Here is a 24,143-nt window from a genome sequence, read left to right on the forward strand (position 1 = left end):
CCTTTTTCGAGCAAGCACATTTCGCAGAAGATGGACACCCCAAATGTTCTGAAATGCAACATAACTTTGTTGCAGCGCAAGAGGACCAAGACGTAAATGAGATACAGCAGACGACCGCTGACTCTTAAATAAAGATTTATTGAAAATGATCGTAGAAATGGAAATACCACAGAGGGGGGAATTCAAGGGAACACGGGGTCAGATACAAATATGAAGTTTAGTAAAGCATAAAAGGTAAAAGAAAGCAAGAAACGAACAAACAAGATTGTCGGCAAGAATAAAGCCACAGAAGCATAAGACCGATTATGTAGGGGGTGTGCAGGCGCATAGCAGATGCAGTCGAACCTTGACATAACAAAGTTGTACCTGCAGCCTAAAAAAATCGTTAAATCGTAAATTTTGTTATTTCAGGGGTTTAACCTTCAAACATTATAAACAACTTCACAAATTTCCATTTCAGGTGGATACATTATCTTGTTAGGAAGCACTTCTAAACAAATCGCAAGAGGGTTTACGAGCACCAGCGCGTGCGATGTAGATCGCACCGAGGAATGCATCGACGTTGCTCACGGCGTTCGAGATTTGTATGTGTTGTATCATGCATCAAAGTAAATCTTGAGTACCATGGCTTGCCGCATTTAGTGCCCCCAACCGGTGCCCACAAAATAAAAACGAAAGTGTAAGATACGTACGTTTGTCCTGAGCAAAAAATATATAAATAAAAAGCCCCAGTTTCGCCAGAACGGCGGGTCACTGATCGCGATAGCAAAGAGACAACTGCACAAAGTGGTGTCACGCTAGCTAAAGCAAACATTAAAAGATCTTACTCGATGAACACGAACTCGCTGTCACAACGCGAGCGAGCGCTTCGCACCGTGTCTTGAAGACTTAAGGTTTCGCGACTGCCAACACTAGATGCGCGGGAACCCAAGGCGCATCAAGGCTCCGAACGACTCGGCTCCAACTTTGCACTTGCCGCGGAGATCACCTCCAAGATTAGGCGCGTGGCCCGCGAATGGGTGCGCGCAAGGAAGAGATGCGCACGCAAGGACGAGAAGGCAAATAGGCGTGCATTCCTGCCACCTGCCCTTCTCAGCCGCGCGCGTACGTGATAACGTTATCCTGCGTTCACTCTTTCTTCATACCGCTTGTGTGGAAAGAATGGTCAGCTCTTGTCTTAGGAGCGCGCCACGCGGCCTCCGCAAGTATCTGTCAACGCGACAAATAGCCCGGCAGTCTCTACTGCTTGCCGCAGCCCGGCGCACGCGCCTCCATGACAGCATTTTTTACGTTAAAGCTTCTCATGCAGAAGAACACTTTAACTCATTTGTGCCTCAGCCGACATTTTTATAGCTTTTTGCTAGATTTAGTAGCTATGCAGACACCATTTACATGCTTGAAATGGTCGAGAACTGCGTTAAATCGAAACCGTATCACGAAGTTACTTGGTGAAATCGCCAAAGAAACACGTGGTTTTTGATGCAGCTAAGAACTGATAATGAATATAGTTGATTACATCGCAAATTTCGTTAAATCGAAGTTTGTTATATCGAGGTTTGACTGTATGTCTGTTCCTTGTTTGACATTGAAACCGAAACCTGACTAATGTTCTAAAGGACGAGTGTCTTAGCCCGTTTCGCATATTAAAGTTGAGCAGCGAGGACATTGTGGTCGCGACATGGTAAAACGAATGGTTTGTTTTCCAGATGAACATGGGACATAATCCTACCACAGACAATCCTGCCGCGCCGGCATCCAAGCGTTGCAAATTACGTTTCATTTTATCCCTCGTAACTCCAGTGAGAAGTGCTTGTACTTCTGCACGGACAGTCGATCAACTGCTTCACTTACATTGGTTCGTCCAGTGCGTACTCCAGTTTTTTCTTACACAGTGAAAGAAACCGAAAAGTAGTGGGACAGTTAAACGATGAGGTGGGTGATACGCTTCACGATATAATTAAGCGCGATAGAGTGCCTTGGGTACACAGTGAGAAAAGTGACTCAGTGGCGATGGCCTTCTACTGCTGAGCACAAGGTCCGTGGTTTGTACCCGGGCCCCTGCGACCATGTTCTGGCGAGGGCGGATTTCGAAAATGCTCACAGAACTGCTATGAGTTATAAAGGATCACAGGTGATCCCAATTGCTTCATGACACTCCAGCATGACATTGTCACAGCTCACATTGAAGCTTCAGATAGACAAACCGCTCAACAATAGCAACACAAGAAAAAAAATAGGGGGCAAGCATCGGCCGTTGCTTTATTCGAACTTTCTTTAATGTTCACATGTGCCTTAAGTGCACCTCTATGGAGATTGCGATTTTTTTTTTGCACTTATGTACATTCACAGTCATGGTGACAGTAAGTTCCATACATGTGGAGAAGTCAATTTCCAGCAAGACGGAAATGACCACCCATCAGATTTGGCATAGCGTTCTCCATCCATAGCCTCGGGCGACAAATATTGAGGCTTGAGCTGTTGTCGGAGTAAAATAACCCAATTACATTTCCCGTGGCTACAAATAAATTCCGAGGAGGAAGCGCTCTACATTGAAAATAAGCGAGCTGTGTCTCGGACACGCCATGAAGCAGCTCAAAGCTAGGTCTTCGACAGTGTATGGCGGAAGCCAGAGCCAGCGTGCCAACTTTTGTAAAAAAGTGGTAAAAAGTAACAGCCTACACTTTACCGGAGGTGATATAGCAGAGAACCAACTTTCTTCCCTTGAGAGGCTAAAAGTACCCCGCGGATCTTGTGTGCTGTGCGCACGAGAAAGAAGGAAAGCCCTCGACCCATTCTCATTATGGGTTGAGCTATTCATTTATTTTAGGCTTCGTTAATTCCGCGTGGTGTATTTTTTGCTTCTCTTAAAAGAGAGAGAATTCCAATTTACTAATGGTGCTTCCACCTTGAACGCCCAGCCAACAACAGGAAGTAGGAATTGCAACTTTGAGGCAGAATGAGTGGCCTGGAAGCAATACAATCCTAGCTTGTTCCTCAGTCTTGGACTGAGACTTTCCGGATGTTTACGAACCTTTTCTTCATGTGTGTAGGGTACGAGTGTGGCGTACATGTGTTCATCTGTGCCTGCGTATCAGCGCAGTATTCTGCTTTGAACACTCACTACTCCTTCGAATACTGCGAAGCGAGGAAGCATTGAGATTTAGGAGTCAGAGAGGCGATCATTGTTGCCTTACTAATGAAAAGCAACAGGGTGAACTTATACTACAGCGGGAAACGATTGTATAGGAAGTGACCGATAGAACAGCAAACGCAACACCTGAGCTCATCAATGCGGTATTGAAATTGAGTGGTTAATGAAAGTCCTATAAGTAATTTTCTCTGCGTTTGGTACGACGAGAAGGTTACAGATATTCAAGAGCAAACCACCTTGGAGAGCATTGCCAGTTGTCGTGGGAAAAAAAATAGCAGAATCGAACGCCGGTTACTCGGACGCCAAACTTATGTGATTAACCTAAACCGAGATGCAACTTTAAACAAATAACGTGGCAAGTAATGTGGCATTCAAAATGCTTACAAACAGACTAACGTAGTACAATTCAATTTACGTAAAAACATGTCAGTATTCGGAGTTGGTGAGACGGCTATCTCCTATATTAGCGCCACTCTGCTAAAGTAACATTGCAGTATCGCGCAGGATGTTGCAGATGGTTTTCTTTGTTTCGTAAATTCTATCGAGCAAATGCGACTTATTCGATCAACCAAACCATGATAATACAGTGGGCTAGCATTCTTTAACAGCCAGTGCGCAAAAACTTGAAATAAACTTCAATTTGAAGAGATGCACAACATAATTTGCATCGAGTACGTTTAAATATTTTGCAGCCACCTTGAAATAGAATGGGAAAGTTATTTCTGCTCGATGATTTTCGAAACGGTAAGGCGCAGGACCACCCAGAGATTGCTTCTTTTCGGGTATAAATCTTTCTGATGTGTACGTGATATGAGAGTGAGAAACGTCACAATGCGATAAACTTACTGAAGGAAAAGAAAGTACATGTACAAGTAGGAAATGCACGATAAAATATAAGAACATATCTATCTGTAAGCCGTAAACCAGACATAGAGCCAATTTCTAACTCATGCTGTCCACCTTTCGATCCAATCATGGTTTCGAATATACACCTTCAGCAAACGTTTCTTTCATTACTGCTCGAGTGGAGTTCCCTAGATAACGGTAACGCTGTCTTCTTGCTTCTAATCTATTCTTTAGACTTTCTTTTTCCTCCACTATCTTTATGAGTGTGCTTCAGGAATATTTTTGCGAAAGCGTCCTCCACTTCCTTTTGTGCGTGTTCTCAGTCGTGACTAGTTTGAATAAAGTTTTTACAATTTCTCAAGGAGGCTTCAACTAGTTTCGTGCAAAAAAAGCCTATTTCACCATTCCTGCGTGAAATTCCTGCGAGCGTGACTTCCGACCATCCTCAAGGGGAAGTTCGAGCGGCGAGATAGAAGTAACTGGCGCCAGATAAGGCATTTTGCGAAGCGCACGAAGTAATGACCCGAATACCATAATGCGTGCGCTGGGTTTCCACGCGTCGGATGGGCGCAGAGCGCAGAGCTATGGGGCTGCTTCTTTTCTTAAGCGTGTCGTCATTTTGTTCGTAGTTTTTAACATCAGCGAAGCAGGCGTTTATTTCTTGGCTTCTCCAGAAAAAGTTCAGACAACGTAAGCATATGCACATTTTTTACTTCCCTAAATGTAGCTGTCCATGTGTGGGCGTTGCGTGCCTAAAGTTTTACGTGTACCAAGAATGAAGGAAAAATATGCGTTTTGTTTTTCTGTCGGCGTGTAATAACCTGCTACGTGGGAATAGCCCGTTTCCCTGTGATCAGCAGTGCCTATTGTGGAGTTCTCAATATGTGCAACTGTCGAGCCATGTGTGTTTACAGCTGTCACTGTTAGCGATTTATTCGACTCCATCATGTTATCATCGTCCGTACATTCCTCCGTAAGTAGGTGCTACAGAAGTTCTTTAAAGTGCTAAACGCCTTTTGTGAATGCAGGAGAGAGCGGACGGCAAGCGTTTCCGGACGCGCTACTTTTCTGTGCGGAGTCGCAAATATTCGGGTGGTGGGATAGATGCGTTAGGGAGGAGCCATTCACGCACCAGTGTTAGACAGGAGCGTGAATTGATCTTTTCAAGAACTTCGGCTAATATGGCCATCCCCCATATGACTCCTCGCTTCTCTTCCATCACACACGAACGAGTCATGGCTCATATTCCCAGTGACAAATCGTGGCAGAGAATTGAAGTCGTTGCTAAATATTTTCAGTGCTTTACGAGAGGGCAATGGGAAAACAGGAACGGGGATGGTCTGCTGGCTCAGTTTACCTGATGAAAACGAAATCGCCGGCAAAAATAAGGTGCCGCCAAAGTGCTTTATTATGTATGCGTTGAACATTGCCGATGAGAGAGGTATTCGAAGTCCTTTCGAAATTCATGGCACATCTAGTCATCGGCTCTTTCAATATGCTTGAAATAGTCGACAAAAACAAGTTTGTAGCTAGGCAATCTTTCCCAATTAAAATGTAACGAAATGATTCGAATACGTTTATTGGGACATCTACCAACGTTTTCGATTGCGTCTAAAGTAATTCTTTTGAATGGCCCCTATGCGACGATGTTAGTTGTTATTTCCGCTACCAAAAAGACGCTCTGATGTGCTGCCTCTTTCGTCCACAGAGCTAACCGCGCACAGTTATCGAAACAAAGGTAAATCAGCATTGATACTGCGTTTCGTATGAAAACTTTTGCATTCGCATTTTGAACACCTGTGGGCTGGCTGGACTTTGGTTTAAGCTTTCGTAGTTTTCCTATCCGATTATTTTTTCATACCGTGAACTTAACTGTATTTTATTGATCTAAAGGTTATGCATCTTAGTAGCCTTAAGAATAATTTTTTATTTGCGTGTTCTGAGGGGTTGTACGCGAGAACTCCATCATTTTACATGGTTCTTGAGCAATTTATTGTTTGTGCTGTGTACGACAGTAGATGTGAGACCAAAAGGAAAGGTGGTGCATGCAACTTTGATAGCCACCCGTGCTATGGCTAGTCCTACGGCTAGTCTCACTTTTCTTTGTCTACTTGCACTTAAATAAAGCTAAATAAACTAATAAATATTGCCTAACGCGAAGAACGCGAGGTACATGGGGGAGGCAGTCTAAGGTAAATTCTTCGCATATCAGTGCGATTGTCTGCCAACTGAAAAAGGCTGCCAATTTTCTTCAAGCACTGAATGCCTCGATTGGGTATCCCTTGAGGTGGCTCTGCAGCTGCATTGCGATGGCGCGCAGCCATTTGAGAGAGAGAGCATAAAGAGAAAGACGGGAGGAAGGAAAGACAGAGAGGTTAACCAGACTTAGCCAAGTTTGCTACCCTACGCGTGGCGAGGGGGAGGAGGGAGTGAAACAGATAGAGCTATTTGAGAAATGTCGGTAGCGAACATTGCATGATTGTGCTCGTCATATATAACAATCACGCATCGCCAGCTCTGTCCGCTTTCATCTTGGGACAGGATAACAAACGAAGCAGCGCCAATTTTAAGCAGCTCGTACCTTACACATAATAAGCAAATAAACGTATAGGCTGCACACCGCAGAAGATCATTTCTGGATGGATCTTTTGTCGAATTATATTTTTATTCTCTCGTACTAATGAGTATCCGCTGACGTACTAAGCAAAACTAAATAAGTCTTTGAATTCTATGAGATTAAAACATTTTAAGGCGATGAAATATCCGTAGCCCATAAAGTATGACCACATGGTTTTCATTTGTTTGAACTTAGGCTTCCTACTTTGGTTGGCTCCTTAGGTTTAAAGATTCAGTATATTTCTTCGTGTCATCGCTCTAACGTTGGTTGGATAAGTTACTTTCTTTAAATAAGAGAACTGAACCTTAAACTCAAACAACATGACACCTGGAATTTCTGTCCAGTGTGCGCGTTTGACCGCTAGCTCAATGCACTCAAGAATCAGCCAAGCAATAAATAATAAAATTACGTCAATAAAAATGTATTTGGGATAATATATTTACAAGCGAGAAGATTCACATGTCGGTTATTTCTTTAGGTATATGTACTACAACCGCACAGAAAAGAACTGAACTAAGCACTTGTTGCCCTTTTCGCTCTGTAAAATTTAGTCGATATAAACCTGCTTTTATTTTTGCTTCTTTAGAAAATAGGATGCATCGACTTACTGGAGTGAACAATTTTTTTTTAATGTACGCCAATGTATGGCATAAGTTAAATAAAGGGGCAAATGCTGGAAAGGGAGTCTGATATACCTTCATTTATTTTTAAGAGTTCCAGCAAAGTAAAGTATCTGACTCTGAGAAGTTTCGATGTGGGCGGCAGTTTAAGAGGCGCACCGCATTCTTGAAATACCGCGGTGCAAAATGCCGCAAGGAGAGACTACATGTGAAGCGCGCAAGAAATAGCAGCGAGCACTAAAGAAGGAGGTCGACGGCTACTGCAGAGGAGCCCGGCGGCAGATTTGGCGAAGACGACCGATGGAGCTGCATTTTAAACGCCCCCGCTTGTAAAACATCTGGGACGACATATCAAGCAGTGCTGAATTCGAGCGTCTTCAGCAGGGTGGAAACGTCTCTCGATATCCATTTGGAACTTTTATATTTCCTAGAGAGGAGCACTTCTGCGATGGATAAAAGCTAGATTCCTGAAAGAGTGACAGCGTTCGTGGGCTGAACTTTGGCACTTGCAGGTTTGCGGGCCTGATGTTCGGCGGAAAGCAGTTTGCACGAAGGTAAAAAAAATAATAGAGAGAAAATTCTTTGGGAGGCGTGGAATGCAGTCGACCACAGAAGCAGCGCAAAAAAAAAACCGGGAACAACTTACACATACATTCTCGCGTTCTGTGGAGCGCCCCAGTATTGTGGCTCCTGTGTAGCAAGTCATCACTTCATTTTTTTTTGGCCGTTCGCCTTCCATGGTCCGGAGAGTTTTTTAGGGTATACATAGGTCATGCGAGTCGATCGTGCACCTTGATTAGGGCAGTAAGGTTCGCCAGATCCAGCTTTTCCGGACATTGGCGTTTAGTAGGCGTCAGAGCCACCAAGTGCCATGCAATCTTTATCTTTTTTAATCTCGCGCGATGGTGTAAGTTGCGTCGAGCAAAAACTGAAAAAAAAAATAACCCGCTACTGAACACAAAGCTTGACGACCCAGCGGGGTTCAGTGGCGTTCGTCATCATCTACGATAACGATAAGATGCACCGGTTGCGATATGAAATTGGTAGAGAGTTATACGAAGTAGGTATAGTACTTTTCGCGGCCATATAGGTTAGAAACATTCGCTTACTAACTGAATCATCAGGCCTGGTGTTAGCGCGCACTGGCCAGCAGGAACGCATCATACTCGATGAGCGCGTACACTCGCTGTCAAAACGCTGGCGTGAGCAAGCGCTGCAGCAGCAGCGAGCGAAGAAACCTTCGTGCTATCGCTTCAAGGCTGAAAGCGGCGAGAATACAGCACGCACTTGGCGTACTCTCTGCCCATCGCAGATCGCTTTGAAGATACGGCGGCGTGACGCCTCACGGCGTCACGTCGCCGTACTTCACCGGCGATCGCTTTATCGCTTATGGCTGGGGTGGCTTTCACTAAATCTTACTCCTTCCGCATTGGAATGGCCGACAACGATCTCTGTAATGCCTGTCTTTGCGAGGAGACGCTGGAACATGTTCTGTGCGACTGTCCTGAGCATAATGTTCAGCGACAGTCCCTGGCATCTGTTCTAGCGCGCCTTGACAATAGACCATTGTCCCTCGACACGATTTTCACATGCCGCCGACAGAAGATATCGCAGGTGAAGGCGACAAAGGGACTACTTCGGTTTTTGAAAGAGACGGGATTGGACAAGCGGCTGTGAGAGTGACGTCGCGTACCATGCCAGATTGATGGACTACAACGGACGATGTGCGTGTGCTGTGCTATGTGCTCTCTCTCGCTCTCCCCCTTCCCCATCTTTAATCTCCCCCATCCCTCTCCCAGGTGTAGGGTAGCAAACCGGTTAAGCCAAACTGGTTAACCTCCCTACCTTTCCTTCTCCACTTTTTCCTTCCTTCGTGACGCCGTGAAAAAGCGCAACTTCAACGCATACGAATCTGGACCAAATAACGAGTCTGAACCGATTCTCGCCCAACTGTCTGCCTTGCTATTGAGAACAATTTAATATAATGAGGTGTTATTTGATATGAAGTTCTACAAACCGTCCAAATGGTGTTTCCATTTACAGCAAATTGGTCAAAAATGTTTTTTCATATTATTTTCAATGTGAGGGAACCTGCTGCCGTCTTCGCGCCAATGTTTACCGCATACTATGCGTATTCCAAAAGTAACGTGTGCTCGTATTACTATTTTCTCATCCCTTCATTCGTGAAGAAAGTTTTGCGGCCGAGACGTTTTAACTGAAACACAGGCAAAAAAATATGGTATGAGCGCGCCCATATACGAAAGAGGAAATGGAAAGAAACCGGATATCTATGTGAAAATAATTCTCCAAATTTTCAGTGTTTTGCGTAATCTTATCCATGTGAGAGGGACACATGATTTCTTGAACTTTTTGCTAATATTTTACTTCCATATATTTGAACTACGAAAGTGCCATTACAGACAACACTAGCGTTCTGAGGAGTCCTCCAAGCCCTAAATGTTTGCGCGGCTTTGCCGAATCCCTTATTCGGCTGGCACCACGCTTTGGAGTAGCCTGTGCACATGGCAAGTGACAAAGATATGCCCAGAAGGACGACAATAAAATATTTATAAAAAGAACTGTGCAAAAACGTAAATAGGGCTGGCAGTCTTCTTTCATTCATGAAGCTTTAGTTTCTTGAGGAGATGATTTGCATTGACGTATGTGCGATGGGGCAAAAAGAGTCAAGTACGCATAAATGAGATGGGTTAATGCTTATTTTTTTTAACAGTTCAGTTGGAGCAAATAATGTTCGTTACCTCTCGAATACATGTTGCTCTGCCCTACGCACACTAGTGGAACTTCGACCGGCGTAGTAGCAGACTGGCTATAGGCGTTGCGCGGTGGAGCACGAGGTCGCGGATTGGATTCCGCTGTGTCTGCATTACAATTGGATGAGAATGCAACAACACTCATTTACCACCTAGTGCACGCACGTTAAAGAACTCCAGGTAATCAAAATAAATCGAGAGTCCCACACTACGGCGTTTGTCACAAGATCATAGTTTTAACACCTAAAACCACAGAATTATTTTTTCAACCTTGGCACTGGCGTAACCAAAAACACACGCGGGTACGCCGACAGCTTATTGTGGATGAGCAAGAAGCTAATTGTGAGCCAAATAAAGCTTGGGTTGGCCTCTAGGTGATACAAAGATACCTATCTTCGCCGAAGGTATGCGCTCAGCAAGGTTCGAAAAAAAAAGGCCAGAGGTAAGACAAAAGCAGGCTTCGGTAAAACGCTGCATGTTTAAGACTAACATAAGCATTTGACTGAGTGTGAATGTGTTTGTGCGACTTTTTGGTGTTCCTCTTCATAAAAGAGCGATCCCCAATATGCGTCTTGTCGGAAAACTAAGTGACACATGCACACAAAAGCGCACGAAAAACCGCGAAAAAAAACTGGAAAGGAGCTGAAATAGAAGTTGTCGGTGAAAACAAGCACACAAGCTGCACGAGAACAACGAGAAGAGTGCGAGTTCTATTTCCTGTTGGATTTGAATTGCTTCGGCCAAGTTCAAGGATAACAAACTCACTGTTACTGCTGAATCTCTTTAGATGTTGGAATGGTGGGAAGTAATGTGGCTAATTGGGTGAGCTAACACATATTTACAAAGGCGGCAGCGCTAGAAATCACGCACGGATGGAGACAGGACGACAAGGACGAGCGCAGAACTTCCAACAACGTGATTGTGAATGGTTCACGAAAATATACGTGCTGTCCTTGCCAGAGGTTATCATCTGCGCATGCGTAAAAATGCCAAGTCTTCGTCTACAAAGATGATGGCGGCCATTCTGATATGTCCTCCCCCCCCCCCTCATGTCTAGAGATACGTTCAGATTCTGTGATTTCCCATGTCAGACGTTTTACTCCTCTTGATAACGGAACTGTTTTCAAGGTAGGGAAAACAGTCCTTGCAACTCAGACAGCGACTTGCCAGCAAACCTTCAAAATATTTTTCTTCTCGCACATTTTTTTACGTTGTTTGCTTGCTCCATTACCCTATCGTTAACACATATCCCAGTTTCGCCGACGCACAATTTTCCGCACCTCATAAAGGAATTTGATAGAGCACACCTTCTGCGCATTCAACAAATTCTGCGCCAGTAGGAACCGATTTTGAAGGTTTGCGGACAAGTCATTGCCTTACTTGCAAGGACTGTTCGCTCAACCTTGAAGACACTTCCGTTATCAAGAGGAGTAAATCGCGTTTGACACGGGAAATCGCAGAACCAGAACGGATCTCTAGATTTGGCGAAATGCGAAAACACCCGTGTACTTATCTTTAGGTGCAGGTTAACGAACCCCAGGAGATCCAAATTTCCGAAGTCCCCCACCACGGCATCTCTCATAATCAGATTGTGGTGTTGGCAAGTAAAACCCCATAATTTAATTTTCAGATGTCTATATTTGGGGAAGAGTGTATCAGCGTGGCCTCCATCACCCTTGCATACAAAGAGCTGGCATACTTACGCAGGGTCAGGGGGGGCGTTGTACGTTGGCAGCAACTATGTTGGCTTTATGTTGAAAGCGATCTGCGTTGGGGGCAGAGTCTAGGTGGGCCGGTGGACCGTAGCTTTGCGTGTGTTTTCTTCTAGCCGCTCAGTTTGTATTGAAAGGATAGAGAGCACGAAGGTCACTTCGCTCGCTGCTGCTGCCCCACTTCCTCATTCCAGCGTTTTCACAGCGAGTGTCCGTGTTCACCGAGTGTGAGGTGTGCATGTTTGCCTGTGCGCGCTTACATCGTGCTTGATAATTTAATTAGTAAGCCAGTGTTTACAAGATTATATGGCCGATGAAACTACTTTTCTTACTTAGTATTGAAGTTTACTAATTTGCTATCGCAATCGATGCTTCACCTTCCGGATGAGACTGCGATTTTTTTATATCCTAATATCATTCAGGCTTTCTTGGGGGTGATCACATAGGAAAAACATCAAAAAAGTGTAAAGATCGCTTTGGCGAAATTAGACAGTAATGAATTATACAAACATGGTCAAACCGTAATGAACGTTCCAATATTACGATTTTAAATGCGCCGCAGCTAATAGTGCAGGCTTATTAACAAACATTTTACTGATCAATTGTATAATAATAATACTAAAGGAAGGTCTGGTTCAACTGCGGCTCAGTCAGCATGGAGATCTGGGGCAGCAGGACTACTTTGTAATGATTAGCCTGAATCAGGGGAAAAGGCACTGTGTAGAAACATTTATTGTTCTCTGGGATTCCATTTTGTCGTGGGCGAGAAAATATCTGAGTTGGAGCAACTTATGCCTTAACCTTTCGTACTAATTCACTTTTTTCCGTAAGTTCAGTAGCATTACATAACTGCTCCACTTTAATCTAGACGTGTTGCAAAATCTTGGGAGTGTTTAGTAACAACCGGTCGCCATGAGTAATATGTTTTTTTAAAATTGTAAACAGTTACTTTTATGCCGCCTGTATGATAACCATCTAATGAAGTAACAGAAGTTCATTTAAACACGCTCTTGTAATAGAAGCAGGATCATTACATGCACTCAGGATATTATGAATTTGGAAACTGCGGGAAGAAATAGGCAAACCTAGCAAAGACAAATTGGAGAAAACCAAATTTCTGCAGATCAGACGCACCTTTTGAAATATATGTGAATCAATCCTTTCAAATGGTTGTCTATTAAAGGATATAAAGCTGTTGATCTTCAGCAATGCGTTTTGTTTCACAGCGATTATGTCAACTACCTCGCAAATCAGCTACACACAGAAAACGCCAGCACGCCAGCCATGTCACCTGTGCTACTGTCTACTATACAGTCTATGGGATTGACCCAATCAAGGCATCAAGGCATCGCCGCGTATAATGTGTTTACAATTGCATTATCTCTAACCAGTCCACCTTGTTCGGCAAGACGCCAACGGAACTGAGGCACCAAACCACCGAAAGGATGGCATAGAAATGTTCCTTTCAATAAACTAGTATTTTGCTTTACAGAATAGATTTGTTGAATTTAAGATATTCAGGAAGTACCATTTGATGTTTTACAGCTGAATTTAGTAGAGAACATAGACGACAACTGGCACATTTGGAAAGATAGAGCAGATTAGGTTAGATATAAACCGAGTCATTTTACAAGTGCTCTCTTGTGCATGAACTGCTCGGCAACAAAGCAGGAGCAACCTCGGTCAGCAAAGTCCGGGAGCATTTGCATATAAATCTTCGCACTAAAAGTGAGTTGTGATAAAAGCTACCTTTACAGAGCTGTGCGCTCTCGGACACTTTGTGGCATTGAAGGGAAAGCTACTGAGCGCAGCTTCTGCATACGCATTACGGTGGCAAGCGGTCCAGTAGGGTTTGATGATGCGTTGGGTTTTTTGGAACCGATACTGAGAATAATAGTCAAGTGTTCGACGAAAACTCGTCTAGCGAGGAAACGTATTGGCCCTAAAAAACGTGCACTCGCCAAGAATAAAAAAAATGAAGAACAGACGTTTCGAGCCCCGTATACGGGTCCTTTGATCACAAAGGAGATATAAGCATGGGCGTGCGGCTATTTATGGGTGAGGTGGCGCAGCGTACGGGCGTATATCTCGGTAAGATTACCCCGCATCCTGTTTATCATGCGTCTAGTTGATTGGATGTAAAATGATTCTAAAAGCAAACGGGTAGATAAGTGTTTCTCTTTTGCGATGATGGCTGCTCAGTCCCAGTCAATGATGTGTCCGGTTAGTTCGTGATGTTCGGCCAGTGCGTTCGGGTTGTGTGGCCCTTGGCGACATCATTCATGTGTTGTTTCAAGCGCCGTTTAAAGTTTGCGCTATCGCCCATGTACGACACATCACACTCATTGCATGGTATCTTGTATACCTTTTTTAACTTCCTATAGTTTCGAATTTGCCTAAATTCTGACTCAAAATGCAATAAATTAAGTAACATATACCTCTGAGTTCCCTACTTTGTCTTATTTTGGCGCGTAACTAAGACTCTTATGCTTTCTTTTCCCGAGCCTAGCTTTACGGGAATGAAAATGCACTACTCCTCTGAGGAGCCCTATTACGTGGGGTCGCTGCGATGCCGTAGCTTTCTCTTCATTGCCGCAGAAAGTTGTCCACGAGTACGGCGTTACAGCACCATGGCGACTACAATAACTTCTCTGCGTAGTCGTGCGGAAGGATCTAGTTTATTCCAAAGCGGGGACGAAAGGGAGGTTAGCGAACTCATCGAACCATTCCTCGGCCGTACAAGAGGCTGTTCAACTCTCCCTCCTCCCGCAACATCCATTATCGCTGCGTGCCAGGCAACGCATGCCAGCTCGGGTGCACGCCGGCTCATCTGTCTGCGGCATCTCAATCTCGCCAGCCTCGCCTCTATTCTCCGCCGCCATCGACCTGCGCCGCCAAATTCCGCCGAACCGCATTTCTCGAGAGCGCTGCCGTTCGCGTTGCCGAGGGGAACCTTGCGCGTTGTCGAGACATGTGGGAATCATTTCAGGCTTCGGCACGCGGGCCACGATTGCGCCAGTCTCATTTCCGCCGCGTGCACACTGCAACGGAGGGCGCCAGCGAAGCGTCGCAGGTGAATTTGACTTGACGTCACCCGATCTCCTAACGCGGCTCGGCACGCAACCCAATGCTAACGGTGGCTGCGATCATTAGGGAATATGCGAAGATCACGGATGCATGTCGTGAAAACAATTTCCACTTCAAAACACTTCACAGGTGCATCTCAGAAGAATCTGTGTGCTCTCCAGGCGAACGCAGCGTGTTGCTTGCTTTGTGCCTTGATGTGTAGTCGTTAGGATCGTCATCATGAACTAAAACTACGTGTCAATGTGACTACAATACTTTTGCTGCTGAAAATATACACTCAGAACAATTGCAGAGATCAGAACATCGTGTAAGTATAATCTGCCAGTATAAATAAGCTGGGAGCTGTAAAAAAACACAAAGAGCAACTTCCTAATCCAGGAATTTCTCATGACAGTTGGAGGGTTTTGAAATCGGGTTGCCGGCAAGAGCTCTTTGTTTTAAGCACAGGTTAAGCAATAATAATGCACCTTTTTCACCTTCGGGTTCTTCTAGCCACATTCCATTTCTCTGCACAGTCTCCTTTTCTTGCCTTGCTGCCGAGCACAACTTAATTGGTACACATTAAAGGGAATAAAATTTATCTCTACGTTAGCAACTGCAAGAACATGTGTAATTAACAATCCTTTTTGGAACACCATTACGCCCAAGAATGTTGTCTAACGCAAGGAGGACTCAAGCCTTTCTTTTACTGCGATAACCAAGGTAAATATACCTGGTAGTGAAGCTTCCATAAGAGACCATACATTCAAAACATGGCGGTTCATGGGGCTTAGCGCCATCTGTATGTGGAGAGGACACTCCCGACGGAAGAAAAAGTAATGTGGTGCCATACCTGTAAAAAACAGAAGTTCCGTCACTTTGTTTTCAAAAGCACGAAATTTGTTTTGTTGGCCTGCCTTTAGAGCTATATATTCAAATGCCCCACCATACGACTTGATTGACGTTTCGAGCGTTCAGCGCAGAAAGCGATGCAGGAAAAGGCCAGCCGCAGGGTTGTCGAAATCGCACCCCTGCACAGAACATACTTTCTTTAGAGGCCGACGAAAACTTTAGGTGTAGAATGCTGATCCTATCATCGGATGCCAAGCCCGCTGGATAGTGCATTCGCACGAAAACAACTGCCCAATTGTCTGGCGGTCGTAACTCACTACTTTTGTCTGACTAGGTTAAGAACCGTTCCGCGCTTTGCAGCGAACCTCCACCTACTTGCCGCCTAAACCTGCCTATAGCGTTTCTCGGTGGCGCAAACAGGAAGAATACACGAAACAGCGGAGATAGACGGAGGCTTGGTCGAGGCGTATCTGGACTTAACGGAGCCATCTTGCGTTTCTGGAGTTACAGTAAATAGGCCCGTAAAATTGGTAGAGAGCCTTTCGGAAGGAGGGGGGGGGGAGGGGGCGTGCAAGTGCGGCGCGTTCTCGTGCTTGTTCTTTTTTTTTCCACACTATAGTTTGATGAAAGCTGCACGCAGCATCAAAATGCCGCCGTGGTCGCAGTGGTCACGGCAATTTCAGTGATGTTGCTTTAGGTTGGAAAAACAGACAGAACTCATTCAGACTCACTCAAGATATACATGTTCCTTTGTTGTTGCTGTTGTTGTTGTTTCGGGCTCACTCAGACTTACCCACGGGCTGATGTTAGTCTGAGTGAGTCGACTCATGAGTTAGTTCGCTGACGTGTGGTTACGATATGCCCCATAGCTGCTGTGGCGTTGTTCCTCCTTCCCAACAAAAGTGGCCTTGTTTGCTTTATAACGCCTGCATTCCCCATCGCAGCGCTAGACCTTGCAGTGCTGTCAATACTTCGCCCTTCGGGCGAAACGGTCAAATTGTTTTTCACTCTTTCTTTCTTCTCATTCTTCTCTGATTAGCCTCAACGTAAACATCGAGAATGGAAGGCTCTTGTTGCAAGAAAGAAGCGGTGCTTAAACGGTGCGTTCGATGTTATGTTTATTGATTTAACTGCGGCTATCAGGTTACACACATACAGTTTTCATAGCACTTCGTTTTGTTTATATTTGGAATAGCGCTGCTCTCCCATACTTTCAAAAACAATGGCTGGGCCGACTTCGCTGGCTTCGTCAAATGAGTGGGTTTCTTATTTTCCAAGGTTGAGCTTTTCATAAAGTTGACCTTTTGTTTACGATTACGAGCTGCTATATATGGTGAAAATACACGAAATGCTCCAAGTATTACTTCCCATGGATACGGCATAGAAATAACTGCGTGCCAAGTGGAAATAGAAAGGCGTACTCACTGATACGTTTCGTCTTTGATATTGAGACGCGTGCTTGTTTATGTTTCTCCAGCGACCATTGTTGACCGGCTAACAAATGTTAAACGTATTCGCTCAGCGCAAGACGCACCCGCGTGATTTGGAACTTACGCGAATGTTATCGCTTATTCTATCTGTGGTGCATGTCCTCGCAGAACCTTGTATTATCAGGTTGCATGCACGACACGAACTGTATAGTAGTTTCTGCACACCACGCGGGCACTAGCGATTACACTATACTCGCGGACAACTTTCTGTGGCTATGAAGGGAATGAAGGCTATGAAGGAGTCCCGCGTTTTAATCCAAGTTGGTTTAGGCTTGGAAAAAAAAAACCATAAACACCTCATTAGCAACAGTTAAATAAGACAGAACACACCACTGAGTGTAAAGGTTTACTTAGTTTACGGCTTTTCCCTTCGTCTGAGGAAATGCAAAGGTGCAAGCAGCGTCGATTCAGCATCCGTTGCGATCAACCAAAAGCACTGTCACACGCTGCGGGACCACTTAGCATAGTAACACATGTGCGGCAGCCATGCGCCAGTAGGTTTCCCTTCATAGCCACACAAAGTTGTCCGCGGGGTATGCAACCTTGGACGAGTCATATATAAAACCCGACGCGCTTGACCCGCTCACCAAATTTCGACGATCACCGACTGTGCTCGCCGCTGTCGTTGTGCTTCGAGTACAGCCTGTTTTTTTGGGCACAGGTTCGCCCAATAAAAGGTTAGTTGGGCGTTCACATTTTTGTTGTTGTGCTTTTTTTTACCGTCGCTACTAAGTGACAACATTGCACCTACCTCGGGTAATTGTGCAAGGCAGCAGAGCGTGGCTACGACATCGCACGCAGCACTTTCCGAACCTTCTTTTTCATCAGCAATATTGAGCTTTCCTAAATTAATTAGGAGGAATTAGAATGTTCATTCTAGAGGTACTGCAAATGCTGAAAAATCAGATTTATTTTTCTGAGGCCCAATGCACCAGCTGCTTAATTAAGTAAGAGTACATCATATATTTCGAATTCACTTTATTCATGTATGCCCCTTAAAAAAAGATGTTGCTATCACACAGAATGAGTTAGGTATTCTATGGATGCGCCACACGGAAAACATCGCATTGCCAAAAATAATCCGACGCCCATTACCTGAATACAGCAAAACATTACTATCCTACAAAAACCAAAAACCTGGTCTACTTCGTCGTCAGAGAAAAAGAGAACAATCATGGGGCAATTTTTCATATGAGCGACACCTTGTTCGTTGGCGAATATATATATATATATATATATATATATATATATATATATATATATATATATATATATATATATATATATATATATAATTTAGGGCATTGGGGTGCAACTTAATTGTCTTTGCCTTTTACATTTATATGTTCGTGGGTGTATAGGACTGTGTGCTTTGGATTTCTAGCGCTGTGACGTCGTTCTTTTCATTGTCTTGCTACATATTTCTGCTATGAGAAAAGGAGTAGCCAACACCATTATAGGGTGCTTATATCTGTTTCTTTTATTTTAATATGTATAATGAAAGGGCCATGTGAAGGCTCAGCAGAAGAAACTTAAGCTTGGTGCTCACATTGGTGTAATATCTCTGACTTTCATGCGTAATATGTATACCAACTGAGAGTTAATGTTATATTCCTAAGCACTGATAGAACTCTGCAGTCTGTGTGTCTTCCCGGGATGTGCTTTTCTCATTTTCTTTTGCTTTTATTGCTAGTGGCTAGCAATAAAACTTTTCGAACTGAAATCTGCGAAGAAAATTACCTCGTGACTGTGAAAAAACGAATAAAAAACCCTAGACACAAAAACAGAACTCTAACAGTGAATGCTTCGGAATGGTTTGGGTACTGAAACCTTCAACATAGCACTATATGAAGGCCTTTCCGAGGAATACGATTGATACATGATTAAGAAAACAACAAAGAAAGCATCATTCAACTCAAAAAGAAGTAAGCGTAAACAACAGACAAGAGTCGCAATCATCTTCTCAGAAACTGTTGATGTTGCAAAAAAAAAAAGAGAACTAAAGCAATTTCGTTTAAGCGCTGCCATTTTCAAAGTCCGGGGCCTTTCTATTGTGGGAAAACTAGCCGAAAGTATACATAATACTCACAATGTGGATATTGCCGTTGCTGAACTTTCAGATACATTACGCACCTACTATACTCCAACAGTCTCTCTCTCTCTCTCTCTCTCTCTCTATATATATATATATATATATATATATACTGCTCACGTACTGCTAATACTGCTAATACTGCTAATACTGCTCACGTACTCTTTCACACTCACACGATCTTATGTTCTTCCGTGTAAGTCAGGGCAGAAACGCATGGCCAACTAGAACGCTAGATGAGCAGGCAAAACAGACAACCAAATTCTGAGAACTGCAGGATCTGCCGACCATTCCTTCAAGCTTTTCCCTTCTGTATACACAGAAAAGACTCTTAGCTTTAATAATGAATACTTGAGGTAAAAATCTGGGCTGTTTTGAAACTTCCAATCGCGAAGTGCCAACTTCGACTCCTCGTAAAAATTCGTTTGTTAGAAGTTTCAAACGAAGTTGAAAACTTTTTTGACAACATATACATAAAATGAGCACAGTATTCTGAAAAAAAAACAAGCAAATACTTGGGCCATACGTGAAAAATATAGAACCCGTTGCATACGATATTGCACATTGCCTTCATTATTTTTTGTAATACTAAAGGAGGCCAATTGCGTAATTTATTCAACCCTGATATAAATATGATACATATGGAACTGCATGTGAATAGTTTAATTATGATGTTGCCGATTTTTTGAAAACGTTAACAGTAATTTCAGCTAGACCGTTCTGTGATCCCCGATGATGTGATTATCCCGTTAGGTGTGGAACATACAAACCAGGATCTTTGTAAGATCTCAGGAAAATATGGCTACAGAAAAGAACGCTGAAATATGAATGCGACCTGGCTTCACTTTCGCGTTTCGCACTGCGCATGAAGCGCCACGTAGCGTCGCCACCACGAAGTCCGCACCTGGCGGGGGTTTCGGAAACTGGGGTCGGTAGTTGAGGACGTGTTTGCAAAAGCGAGTAGGCAAAAAGATTCTAAAATCTAGTGCCGTTAACGCTTCAGGCCGAGCTGCTTGACTCCTTCATCCAGTGTGGGCGTTGGGATCAATCGTCACTGGAAATATTCAGCAGAATCACGATGCAAATAAAGTTTCGATTTGCAGAAAACTTCCGGAATCGCTTTTGATGGACGAGAGAAAAAGATATGTGCGCAGAAATACTTTTTATACTCAAATGAACCAAATTAAGTCGCATATAATATTTTTTGGAGATTTAACTTTTGACTGTGTATGCTGAATCACACCAGGTGTTTTAGCTAACATGGAATATGTTTTAAAGAAAATCGGGACTGTACGGATGAAACTGACTGTATTTTGCAAACAACCTTCTATAGAAGCCTCGAGTATATTTATTTGTATCAATAAAGTAGTTCATATCCAATGTTAAAAAAAGTAAATACTATATCGGCCGTACTGTCAATGCGAAGTTCGTGATCATGTATAGACCAATCTTAAGCATGGACTATGTAAACATTCGCTTTCCTTATCAGAAAGGTTAACTGATGGGTTCTGGGCTCCTTTGTTGCGCTTCACTCTGGGCTTGCTGAGCGTTCTAGCGCCGCCCCCGCGAACTCCGTGCATGCCCAGTAACATGCACACAGTGACTCAAGTTGACATCACATAGGTTCATTGAAGAGCGGCAGGTACCCAGTGGTACATACCAAGTGACGCATGCCCTGTGGTCGTAGGGTCCCCAATTTAGTGCCACATAACCATGTTGGCGTCAAGGAGATACATTAAAGAGTGGCGCATACTGTCAAGAATTGATGGTGGGGTAGTTCGCACTCTCCGAACAGGAGGGGATGGGGCGACAACAAACCCACCCCGCGTGCGTTTAGTGAGGGTTCGACTGCTGACCGGCGATAAGGTCCACGCCTGATCGACCGTGAACCAGAGGCATGAGACGGGAGGCGACGTCGTACAACACACACTCAATTTAATAAAGTGGAATCATGCCCGAGATATAATGGAAAAAAACATACAACTTCCAGTAGTGGGTCCTAGCTCGCGGAGAGCGTGCGGGTCACACAACACACGCCCTGACGCCACTCGCGCGACACTAAGCCCACCACGTGGGAACTATTAACACTCGCGAAATACAAATAAAATATGTGACACAAATGAAAAATACACGCGACAATAAATACGGCAAGCACTACACTAACAGAACATATAAGAAACAACACGCGATGGATAAACAAAGGAAAGATTAAACGCGATTGAGAAAATACAGTCCGGCGGAAAGTTTGAGAGCGGCCTGGAACACGAGGCTTATCTGGGGCGTGCTTGCCGAGGTCCCGATCTGAAGAGTGTCGGGCTGCTGCAACCTCGCTGCCGAAGATCCTGACGGACTTGCACCGTCTGTCGCTCGACCGGCGAAGGCTTCGGCCTGGAGATCTCAGCCTGCCGACCACATCTTCAGCTGTCCCCCGGTGCACGGCCTCGTTCCTTCGTCCTCCAAGCTGCTCTGCCGCTCGCCGAGCCCCCGCGTCCTTCCGCCGCGCTGAGGTGACCCACGTGATCAACCCGTCGGGCGGGTTCGGGGACAATGGGGAGCGCTCTCCCTCATCGCCGTTCAAGCGGCGTTGCTGCTGCTGCGGCAAAGGCGGCCATCTTGAGAGGAGCGCGGGCATGCAACTCTGTGACACATACGCAGGCTCACATACCCATGTGAATGACCACCAGTTTAATCTGAAAGCATCATATGTCTCCTGAGGCAGAAATTGCGGCGTGATGAAGTGATGGTACCAAAAATGGCTGACGGCTCAATGAGTAGGAACACGTCAACAAGTGCTCGGGGATTGTCGTCACATTTCTGAGGGAGGTTCCTGTAAACAAAGTAAATTAATGGCTTTGAAAAGAAAATTTGGTAAATTTCGGCTTTGGTGGGAATGGGACCCGGGCCTCCGGGTTGTGAGACGAGCACGCTTTACCCGACACTATGGCGGCTCCGCGGTTACGGTTGACTAAATGTGCCTAGTGTGCGCGTCATTATACACGTCACGTCGCAACCATTTGGCTGAGTGTATGGCCTAGGACGTGCGTCGTTGGGCACGTGACGGCGCAGCTAATGTGGAGGAGGGGCCTTCATCAGCGTCTTGTATGACCTCAGTAGTAATACAGAAGAGAATAAATGGTATAACAATGTTAACTACAAGCAATTATGTGTAATTAATGCGAATAAAAGGAAATAAAGTGAATTAAGGTGAACTACCGTGAAGTAAAGTGAACTAAAGTTGGAAAAAATTATAGTAGGTTACTTAACGGCGAGTAAAGTGAATTAAGGTTATGTGAAATGAACGAAGTGGTGTTAAGGTGGATTTGAATGATCGCGTAAGGATATTTCGGTGACTGTCAATTTTAGACAATGCTAACTTTGTGATGGGCCCTCAGTTTTGCACTGCACGATCTTCGGGATCAGCCCAAATTTTTGGCACGAAAGCTAGATATCTAGAAAGCCGGAACTAAAGAAATGGTCTCCAATCCACGCTGTGAAGGTGACTGCACAGTGAAGCTGTAAATAACCACAACTGGAGTGATTACCCCTTGGGACGTAGGTTGAAATTATTCTCGTGCCGACTTTCATATGCACTTTACCTAATTATTAGCCTAAGCCGTTTCAACGGCCTGAGACTTGGCTTGCACCGCTACTTCGTGCATCTACAGAAAGTAGGTTAGATAGAAGAGAATTTCACCGCGCCTCGTATGCACGCTGTTCTTCAGAAGTCCTACGTGGCCTTCCCGTGGCACCGTCACAAGACAAATAAGTTGCTAGGCGGGTCCCTCTGTTACGCACGAAAGTGTAATCACGTCACTCCCTGCTTCCTATGCTACAGTCAAGCTGCCATCGCCGCAGCAGCTTGCGCAACAGTAATCTTTACCGTAAAGCGTATTCGGGGAGCGCTACGTCCTTCGCATTGCATGCATGCGCACAGGAGAGCCTTATCATCAATTGTATCATCAAATGCTTGTTTTGAGCTTGTTTTTATTTAATCGTATACTGTTCTGCATGTTATACTCGTGATCCCAAAGAGTGTATTCACTGTTCGCTTCACTTTGCTAAGGGCTTGTTGCTTCTGCCTTATGGTGGTATGAACTATTGTATTTGGAGTATGAGTAATTGATAATGGTAGTTTTGTGCCGATGTTACGCCACGAATAAATCCCGGAATTCTAGCCATCGACAGCTTTAGTGTAAAACTGGTCTTACAATGTCAAGAATAATATTCGCAGTAAAATACTACGTTTCGAAATTGACATGCATCTCTCGCCGTTACTACTGGGATGAGCTTCACGAGCCCTCGCAAATGAAGCCAATACAAGGGAGACAACAGTGGTCTACCCTTGCATGGTTACAGCCTAGGTGTCAGAAGGCAAATTTGGGTCTGCGGAGGAAAATGTGTCTCTTGCCAGACCTCTTCAGCTGCAAAAGAAAGTGTCTGGTCCTAAGCACCGGGCAGTTTATCAGCAGACAGTCACGCCGTTTTTGTTGTTGTATTTACGGCATTCGAAAGTGCCAGCGGGCAATACCTTTACAAGCGCACAGGTGGATACGAGAGAATAAATAAACACTGATAGAACACAAATTTATAGCAGTTACAGAACATGGAACTGTTTAGATGAGCTCACGGCTGCATAGTTATTTCTTGCATATTTAATCTTTTTTATATAACTACTACAGTGCTCGTCGCATTGGAGCTTTCGCGTACGCAACTTTTACACCTGCCTATACGAAACCATACATCATTGCTATCAAGACACTGCGTCTGCGCAGAGCTATCGAGAACAACACTTGAGGCTGTTAGCTGTGCTGATACCGTTCTCATACATACATTGCGACTAGAAATTTTGGCTCACATCGAAGTTCTTTATTACATTTGTAATTTAGTGCTTGAGAACTGGAAGCGTGCCCACGTCGCCGAGTGAGC

General features: G+C 44.4%; 1 protein-coding gene across 8 annotated transcripts in view; it reads left to right on the top strand.

The window, feature by feature from the left end:
- Positions 1–24,143, top strand: part of LOC135905513 (cell adhesion molecule Dscam1-like) — a 910,071-nt gene that overhangs the window by 122,369 nt on the left and 763,559 nt on the right. For 4 of the 8 annotated variants that reach the window (XM_070535538.1, XM_070535541.1, XM_070535548.1 and 1 more), the window contains one exon: positions 16,675–16,735. The exons of the other annotated variants lie outside the window; for them this stretch is intronic. The gene's annotated coding sequence lies outside the window, so the exon portion shown is untranslated. The remainder of the gene's footprint in view (positions 1–16,674; positions 16,736–24,143) is intronic. 8 annotated transcript variants of the gene reach the window in all.

Source organism: Dermacentor albipictus, chromosome 3 (genome assembly GCF_038994185.2).
Source record: "Dermacentor albipictus isolate Rhodes 1998 colony chromosome 3, USDA_Dalb.pri_finalv2, whole genome shotgun sequence".
Lineage (NCBI taxonomy): Eukaryota > Metazoa > Arthropoda > Arachnida > Ixodida > Ixodidae > Dermacentor > Dermacentor albipictus.